At 39.5% G+C, this 10,210-nt stretch overlaps 1 pseudogene; it reads right to left on the bottom strand.

Annotated features, from left to right (window-relative positions):
- Nucleotides 1-264: 264 nt before the first annotated feature.
- On the bottom strand, nucleotides 265-952 carry LOC101573308 (annotated as a pseudogene).
- Nucleotides 953-10,210: the final 9,258 nt, after the last annotated feature.

Genomic DNA, 10,210 nt, shown 5'->3' with positions numbered 1-10,210 from the left:
CAGCAGACTTTGGACTTGGACACTGTCACTCACTCTACATATCCTATTTTGTAATTTTCCAGAAGGTAAAAGTGATCTTGCAGGAGTTACTTTCAAGCAACAATAGTGAACTCTGAATGCAAATTCAACAGATGTTATCACTTTTTAAAAATTCATATAAAGTTTAATCAGTCAAGTTAAAGAAAATATCAAAATTTTTGGGTTAGTGTATGGCAGCGGAAATTTACTTTCAGTAATACAATATTCAGTGTTTCTATTGACAATCTATACAGCAGAAAGAGCAATTGCTTTAAATCTTAATTCATCAGGGTCATGTTCCATGAACTTCTTGCCAACTTCTATGGCATTTCCCAGTTAAAGTCTCATCACTAGTTTTCCTGTGGTTAATTGGAATTGGTTTCCACCCATCTAATTCACAGAGATGCCCATCTACATGATCTAATGCAGTAAAATGAAGGTCTACTTTTTCATCTGCATTTGGTGCCTCAGTTTGACCTTCGTGGGCACCAGTCTCATGAGTAACTCGAACAGTATCATAGTTCTCCAGGTATCTGGCTCATTCTTCAGGGCTCACTGACACAGACTCCTCCAGGAATTTTTTTCAAGGTTGATCCAGATTCAAAGTGCATCTTATCCTGACTGTTTTCAATAGCATGGATCAGTCCATTTGTTCCACAGGCATCGCTGACTGCTGCTTCATGCAATACACTGAGGATGTAACATCCTGCCCCTGAGATTTTATTTGTTCTTCCTCTTCTGTTCCGAATACTTCATACTTTTCTGTAATAGGGAATAGAAGTCACACTGCACAGATTGGTCTTGGTCCCATGCTAAGGACTTCAGGATCCATTCCACATACATCAACAAACTGCCCATTAGGATGTAGTCCTGATTGTTTAAGGAACCGGTTGGTAACCTCAGGGCTGGCCTCCAGCGGCAACCAGCGCTGACTCTCTATGGCTGCCGTACCCAGGCCCTCTCCAGCTCTGACAGCCCCATCACTTCTTAGATTTTGGGAACACACAGATGCTTCATCCAGTTCCCTGGGCCCTGGGGACATCTGTTCTGGGAAGGAGTCTGAGTCCAGAGCAAGGCCACTGCTTTCGTAATGGGGTGACTAATGCACCTGGGTACCAGCAAAGGTGAAGCACGGCCAGCACATTAGGATTAGTGCTCTGCGAAATGCCTCAGGTCTGTCATGGATATTTGATGAATGTCCTGGGTCATCACTGTAATTTAAAAATCATCCAGCGACCTGGAAATTCTGAAAGATGGTTTTAAAAATGTTTTTTGCTTTTCTGTTTTCATTTCAAAGTGTGTTGGACTGAGCAAAATGAACTTCTTCTCTGTGTGACAGAGAGGAAAGGAGGATGGACTTGAGGTAGCTGGACATTTATCTGCTCTGCGTTGGGACAACCTGTCCCCTCTCACTTAGAAAAACGTCTGGGTGGGGTGAAGGTTGGACTAAAACCTTTGGAAATATAATGAGAGAAGAGTATGAGGAATACGCCTACATAGTGGCACACTATGATTCCTTTTTTAAAAATCATTATTTATGTATTTACTTGGTACAGGGTCTTGCCACACTGCTTGGACTCCTAGTGATCCTCTTGTCTCAGCCTCCTCAGTGCTGGATGATAGTGTAAGCTACCACACCCAGTTTGGGGCCTGCACAGCCTTCCTGGGGTTGTGGGGCTGTCATGGCATGTGGTACTGGGGATCGAACCTGGGTCCTTGCACTTGCCAGTCAGGTGCTTAGATCACTTAGCTATCTCCCCAGCCCTACACTATGATTCTATTGGGTAAGAGAGAGTGGCTTCTCCAAAATTTATCTATCAGATTATTATAATGAGTTCTTTCAATTTACTGATAGGATTTATTCTTGTGCCTGTTGTTAGGAGTTGTGTTTTCAATACGCTAGATACTGCTTTTTGTCTAATTTCTGATGCTAGATTTTACCAGTGCTTATAAAGAAATCTTGTAATTCTACAAGTATATATGTACACTTATACAAAGAGAGAGACACACAAGAAACAAAAGGTGTTTGTTATTTTAATTTTTTAAAAGAAGAATAGCTGAACAAACCTCAAAATGAGTACAAAACTAAATTGTGTTGAGAAACATTGTTTATTCTTGGACTTACCTTTTTATGCACAAGTAGATCATATGTAGCTTGAAATAATTCTGAATCTTGGAGTGTATCCAATTGTGTAGTGGGTAATTACAAAATTACTTTATTTAATTATGTGGCATTTTATAGAAGGACATGTTTAACCTTTGCCACTAGTGCCAAATGGAAGGAGGCACAGCCCTTCTTAATAAGCATCATAATTCTAATTGCCTTGAAAGTTTATTTAGAAGCAGTTTATTTTTTTAAAGATACACTCTAATTTGTGTACTTACTTTTTTGAAGGTAAAAATTGCGGAAGTAAATTGGTTTGTGGTAGCAAAAGCAAAAAGAGAACGAGTGCTGGGTAGCAAGCTGTTCTACTGCTCAAGTGCCTCAAGTCCAGTTTCGGCAACATAGACATCACAAGGTGGCTTCTAAGACCTGAGAGAAAGCCTTACCCAGTCACGCAGCTCATGAGAGAGGGTCAGAGGGCTTCAAAGAACACTTTACAAATGAGAACTAAAGCACTGCACTTAAAAGGCAGACCAAGGTGGACACCATGTTGGGAAGATCCTTTGTTTACATTAGCCTTCTGAGTTATTATCAGAAGTGATTTTTATTGACATTTACTGTAAATCAATGTCCACGCTCACGGTAGGATAAACAGGTAAACCATCCCAGTTATTCACCTAGCATGCTTCTTGCATGACTCATGTGCAGAGCAGCACAAACCTGAGACTGCTGATGGTGTTGTTTTCAAGTTCTCATCTTTGCGAAGCTTCCTGGAAAGAATCATTTCTAAAAAGAGAAGGCAAGGGATGGACTGTGGCTCAGGGGGATGGCACCTGCCTCACTGTGAGAAGCCTGGGTGATTCTATAACGGAAAAAGTTACGTCTTGGGGCCAGGATCACTGAAAATAATTTATAGAAGTATGGAATGTATTCAAATTCACCAAGTATTTGTAGTGTGAATTAACTAAAAAGCCGAACATTTATTAGGCTTCTTGTATGTAAGATAAAGGTCTATAAGAACAGGATGTACAAGGAGAAATAATTTCACATAATATTTATAATTTTACTTAATATTTCACTTGGAATTTTATTTTGTATTCTATGAAAACTAATGTGACTGAACATGTTTTCAGACTTACTGGCCTTTTCAAAAGTTCCTGTTCAAAAGGGTCTGCTTATTTTTTAGTAGGTTGTCTGTCTTTTCCTACACTAACATATGGAAATTTCTTACATTTTCAGGAAGCTTACCCTTTCTAGGTGACTTGTACCATATCCCTATTATACACTCTATAGCTTTTCATTGTTTTGAATATTATCTGCTATAAACAAAGTTTAAATTTCAAAAAAAAACAAAGAGAAATAATTATGGGTTTTGTATTTGAGGAGCTTTGGTCTAATGGGGGGAAGAATAAGTGCATTTCTAGGATGTTACAAAGGCTATGTGACAGTGAAAGGCAAGATGCTCCGTAAGCACTGTGGTGAGAGAGATTTCACTGTCCTTCTTGGGGAGGCTGAACCCATCTTGATGGGCACGTTCTGGAGCATCTGGACAAAGCCAGAGCCTTCTCCAGGGGCAGCCAGATCCTTCTGCTAATGTATCTAGCTGTTCAAAAAATATCAAATCAATGGTGTGTGAGATGCTGAGGTCCCCTGGGCCCTATCTTCATCACTTTTATGGGAAGTCATTACTGTCTACTTGATACAAATCTTTGACTATATTCATAATTATCCTGTTGTGCTTTTTTGACCCATGTGTGTTTAATTGTTTCTTCAGCTTTGTCTCCTCCAGACTCAAAGCTATAAGTCTACCCAAGATGAAAATACCTGGTGTCTATTGAGGGCCTTTAGATAGAACCTCCGGAGAGTATCTCTGACTGTTGGTTCACAACTACGACCCCTTTGAACCTGAAGAAGCCAGAGTGGTCATTGCCCATGGTTCCCTCATGGCATTTCGGGTTGCTTCTTTAGAGAGGGGAATATTGTAATCAGCTGAATTAGATAAAAATATTATAGGCAGTTAGACAGGGGTAGGCCCTCAAGGAGACAAGATGGAAGACAAGGTGACTTTGCTACTTTGAAGAGACAGACACTCCCATATGGGCCACACCTCAAGACCAAGACAAAAGAGGAAACACAGTTACATACTTCCCTAGAGATGGGTATCAGGGATTGATATTCTAAATAAGTTTCAATCACCTTGAAAGAGCCCAAATGTGTCCCTAGCCCAACTCCTAACAGGAAGAGACCCTGTCCCATATTCATGCCTGCTTGCTACGTGACTCACTTCCCCATTTGGTACTAGATTTAATCAATTTTACCTGAGCAATGGTGCTTGAAATCTCATTGGTTGGCCATAGTTTTGGCACATCTCATGCCCACCTAAGCGTTCTCCACCACCTTAGACCTGCCTCACTGCATGGTTTTCCTCTATAAAAGTTTCTGGAAGTGACAGCTTCCTGGGGACCACTTGCTCAGGCCCCTACTGTCCCTGTCTCAGACAGTAGCTTTCTTTCTCCCAATAAATATATCCTGTTCATAAAAAAGCTGGAGCTTGAGCAAATGGTGTGTATTTAGGGAATCATAGACATCTCGGCAAAGCTGAGCAAAGGATCATTGTGTGGGTGGAGGAAACAGAGAACAGGGAATGAGAAGTTTCAAACATCCAGAAGTGATGATCTGAGTTTGTAGTCCTCTTTACTAACCAGATACACTGGGGGGTAACTTTCTGGAGCTTTAGTTTTTTCATATCTGAAGGATGTTATTAATTTCTGTTTTGATTGTTAGAATAAGCTAGTATATGCTTCGGTAACAAATAGGCCCTAAAATCTCAGAGCTGTAAAGCAAAGTTGTTGACATCACAGACCAGTGAAATTTGGAGGGAGCTAGGGGATAGAGTGAGGTGAAGGTCCTTGGGCAGGCTGTGTTCTAGGCACTGTTTTATGGTGTCATTCACCTTTGTTACAGGAAGTGGGGGGTGGGGGAGAGTGTGGGGACTGTGTGGGAACAAGGAGTAAGTTAAACCTGAGGCACTGGTTAGGCCAGGGCTAGCTGTATGAGCCCACCTGGATGTCAGAGGCTTATAAAACCTGCAGTGTTCCCCAGAGGAAAATGAACACACTAAGAACACGGCCAGGAATCTCTGTGTCTCCAGGGTTACTGTTAGGATAGTTAACAGATTCAAAAAGGCTGGGGAGGTGTAAATCACTCCATGCATGTCAGTTTATTTATTTATTTGTTTTTAGAAAGGCCAACATATCCTAGTCCTTAAATTAAGTCATTTGTAACTTCCACGGTAGTTTATAGGAGGTCACCAGGTAATCTGCAGAAGAGAGTTACTTTAATGACTTGTGCTTTGGGAAGACAGACGAGCCCCTGGGGAACTGTGGACCATGGTCCTATTGGGCATTATTTTGAGAACTTCTGCTGTGCACGCCAGACCCCTCCAGCCCCAGCCCAGGCCTGGCCTGTGTGAGACCTTCCTTGCGCCCTCACTGGATCTCTTTCAAGCCAGAGCCCAGGCCTAGTGTGCTGTGCCAGGAAGAAGAAGCTGAGTACAACAGCCAGACCCAAGCCAGGCACATCTGGAGGAGTTTGAACTCGGTAGATCTAGATCCAGTAAGCTGAGGTGTTTTGCTAGACACAGACCTATGCAAGCATCCTCTCTCTTTCTCTCTTGATCTAGAGAGGGTGCAACAGGTAACCAGGATGCATTAGTCTGTCTGGAAGACCCAGGTATGTCAAGGGGAGGTGATCAGATAGAACTTAGGGGAACTATCTTAAATACAAATTCCCAATTTGATATCTGCTTAGCTAAACAGACAAAATGTTTGCTCTTATGGTCTAAAATATAAACCCATTAGTTACAAAAGTTTGTCAACTACTAAATAACACTACTCATTATTAGTATTCCTAGTTGTAGTTCTGTAAATATAAAACTGTACCTACCTTAACCGCATAATCTCTTTTGGGTAAGAATTTTGGAAGGTGCTAAGGTAGTAACTGCACCAAAGCTCCACAACAAAGGTCAGAGGACAATGCTATACAAAATGACAAAAAGAAAGAGCAAAATGCAATCTCAGGCCTCAAGACCACCCAGAACAAATGCAGGAGATGCTAGCATAGAATAAATTGGGAATCACACAGCTGAAATCTCTGAATTAATAGTGTCTGAAGTAAAGAAACAACTGCAGAAAGGTATAGAGGAAATGAGATCAGAAATAAACTCTGAAGTAAAAAAAAATAATCACTATAGTGAAAGAATTACTAAGTGCTTCTAAAGAAGACATTGATAAAAAAATAGGGGAGGATAGAAAAATTATGGAATCTTTGAATGAATAATTTAGGAAAGAAATAGAGAACAAGAAGCAGATTCAAAGAGATATACAGGAAATTAAAACCTCAATCATAAGCTTGCAAAACCATTTGAATGAAAGTGAAGATAGAGTTTCAAATCTTGAAGACACCATTGCAGCTAGTGAAAAGGTAAGAAAATGTCTTAAAAACAATTAGGTTGCAGGAAAAAGTAATTCTACATCTACAAGAAGATGCAAAGATGAACAATGTGAGACTAATAGGCATCAGTGAGAAAGAAGGAGTCAATACAAATGATATAAAAAGAATATGGGCAGAAGTAATAGCAGAAAATTTTCGAAATATGGGGAAACAATCTGACATTCAGGTAAGCAAAGCATATAGAACTCCAAATAACATCAATCAAATTAAAAACACACCCAGACATAATAATCAAGATCTCAGAAATTCAGCACAGGAACAGAATACTAAAAACCACTACAGAAAAGAAACAGATCACATTTAAAGGAAAATTCATCAGAATAACAGCAGATTTCTCTTCACAAACCATCAAATCAAGAAGAGCATGGAGCAAAGTACTTCAAGTCTTGCAAGAAAACAAATTCCAACCCAGACTGGACCTGCAAAACTCTTTCAAGTTTGATGGAGAAGTGAAATACTTCCATGACAAAGAAAAACTAAAGAAATTCATGATGACAAAGCCGACCCTACAGAGACTACTAAAAGATATTCTAGAGGGGGACCAAAATGATCACAACTCCACAAATGAGAATGCAAAGAACCCACCAAATAAGGCAAACAATTAAGCACAGGAGTAAAAGGTATATATAACAGCAGGTACATAACATGCCAATCATAAATCAATACGTCTCAATTATAACCATCAATGTAAATGGACTTAATTCACTAATTAAAAGAAATAGACTGGCACAGTGGATTAGGAAGCAAAATCCGACAATATGCTGTATACAAGAAATATATTTAATTCATAAAGAAATTCATAGGCTGAAAGCCAAAGGATAGAAAACAATACCACATGACCCAGGATCTCAGAAAAAAGCAGGGGTAGAAATCCTGTTTTCAGACAGTCTCAACTTCAAACTAAGAATGATCAAATGAAACAAAGAAGGTCTTACGTAGTGGTTAGGGGAAAAATTCAAGAGGAAGAGGTAACATAAATGTATACGCACCAAACACAGGAGCACCCAACTATATCAGACAAATCTTAATGGACATGAAAAATCTAATATCCAATACCACAGTCTTAACAGGAGGCCTTAATACCCCCTTATCTCAAAAAGATGGGTCAAGCAGACAAAAAATTAGCAAAGAAGTAGTTCCTTGACTGCTGTGAATAGTACATCAAAGAACACCCAGTACAAGAAAAGGAAGGAGTAAATAAGGCCCAAAAGGTACAATAGATATTATGAAAGGGAAATAAACTGCTCAAAAAGAAAGAGCAATTGGGGTGGGGGAAAGGACAAGGAAGGAAGGGAACATACCCCACCCCCACCCCCACCCCCACCACACGATAGCTACGATCGTTGTACTACTCATTTCTATTCATTGAAAGGAACAGTTAGTGATTTTATTGCTTGATCAGTCTTACGTGCCTGTCTCTGGTAATCTGAGTAACTACTTTGAAGATAAAGATATGCGATATAATAAACATTGTGAATTCCCTATTGTCTTGTTTTGAAATTCTGTATTGTTTTCTCTGCCATTTTTTTTTTCTCTTAAAAAAACACTCAAAGAGGAGATGTATTTTTGGTAAAGAGGTTTCACTTCCATTGGATGCAAATCTCTTTATGTCATTTCGGTTCCTAGGATATGTACTCGCTAGCAGGATTTTTAAATCATGTGGCAAGTTTACTTTCAGGTTTTTGAGGAACCTCTACATTATTCTTCAAAATGGCTGTAATATTTACATTTCCATTAAAGTATCCAAGGAACCTTTTTCTTCACATTGTCACCATCATTTGTTATATTTTATCTTTTATAGTAGTAGCCTTTCTAACATATGTGAAGTATTGCTTTAGTTTTAATTTGCATTCCTCTGACACTTGGTGATTTTGAGGATTTTTCATATACCTGTTGGCTATTTACATGTCTTCTTTTGAGAAAGGTCAGTTCAGATCTTTGCCAGTGTTTAAATCAGGCTCCTTATTATCTTACAGTGGAATTATTTGCATTCCTTACATATTTTGGATGATAGTGCTTCCTAAGGTATGTGGTTTGCAAAGACCTCCGTGCTCTGCCTGTACACCGGTCTCCTCCCTTCTTTCTTTTGCTATTTGGATGATTTTCAGTTTGATGCAACCACATTGATCCATTCCTGCTTTTGTGTGCTATTTTTCTAGAACCCATGCAGGAAGTCATCATCCAGATGGATGCAGCAACGCTGTGGAGACCCCCTCCCCAGCTTTAATAGTGGGCTCACAGGTCTGTTAGGATAGATGTCCTCTCCAGGCCTTTCGTGCTCTGAGGCAGGTCTCCTGGAAAGGCAGCTGGACCATGGGGAGGGGCTTCTACACCTTCCTTGCTGCTGGGGGAAGGTCTGCTTGGAAGAGGCAGTCACCTGAGTGTGACTGGAAGGCCGTGTCCCCCTCCTGGTCCCCGTCTCTCTGCCTCCTGGCCACCATGGTATGAGTGGCTCTCTTCAACCCAAACCTTCTGCCATGCCCCAACCATGCAAGCAGCCAAAGAAAGCTTTTTCCTTTAAGTTGCAGGGGTTGGATATTTTGTCTCAGTGATGAGAGAGTGGCTAAGACAAGCCCTTTATCAATTTTGCAATCATCACTACCTATAATTTAATTCTTGCATATGTAGCTACCTAGTTGTCTTAACACCATTCACAGATGAGACTGCTGGCATTTCTACTTTGATCTGTACTTATAACAATGATTAACTTTGTTTATCTATAAAATGACCGATAAACAAAGGGCTATCAACTTCATCTTATTACACCTCTAAATTCTTTTTGTTTTAGAGTTAAAAAACTTGCATAGATGTTGTCAAAATGAGCACATATATAACACATGTAGTGTTGTTTGTATTATGTTTTTCCACATTGAAATTGTGTGTTCTATGCCCTATTTTTAATGACACAGAGTATAATACAACTCAGTGCATTGTTTGTCAAAAGAATGTCTGAAATGTATAGGAAACCTCACAGCGTCTGATTTTTCCTGCATATATACATATATGTCTAAATATATGTTTGCTATGCTATGAACTGATCTAACAACTATTTAGCCATAGAGAATTGGTGTATGAGTTAAATACTCCTGTGCAATTTGTGGAATGATTTATTATTTTGTGGGTCATTGGAGCAGAGAACAGATGCACACAAACCTGGATGTGATTTCAATTTCTTTCAACTGTGAAGGTCTAGAGCTGCAAAATCTGAGCTCCACAGACAGAGCAAGTCAAAGCCAGCTAAAGATTAATTTTATTCAATTATAATTTCATTTATTTGCTTATCATGCTATAGTGATTTTTAAGTGGATTAGACAAACATTACTCATATCTAGAGAAACAGATCAATAATTCTGGGAAATGGTAGTCAGGGTTCTCCAAACAATGGATATCTGATCTAATTAGCTTGGGCTGTATGCTAAATCTCCCAATTTACTGATTCAAAATACTTATTGAAGTATACAGAAGGGCTTTGGTAAAAAGGAAAACAGAAACCCAAACCATTAGAGCAACAGAAAGAAGTATTAACTTTGCTTGCAGTTAACAAAGTTAAGAGCGCGAGAAAGTCTGATTTCCTTG

This window comes from Octodon degus, unplaced genomic scaffold, assembly GCF_000260255.1.
Source record: "Octodon degus isolate 3935 unplaced genomic scaffold, OctDeg1.0 scaffold00039, whole genome shotgun sequence".
NCBI classification, from domain to species: domain Eukaryota; kingdom Metazoa; phylum Chordata; class Mammalia; order Rodentia; family Octodontidae; genus Octodon; species Octodon degus.
Note: the sequence above shows the minus strand (reverse complement) of the source record. Positions and strands in the feature narration are given on the sequence as shown.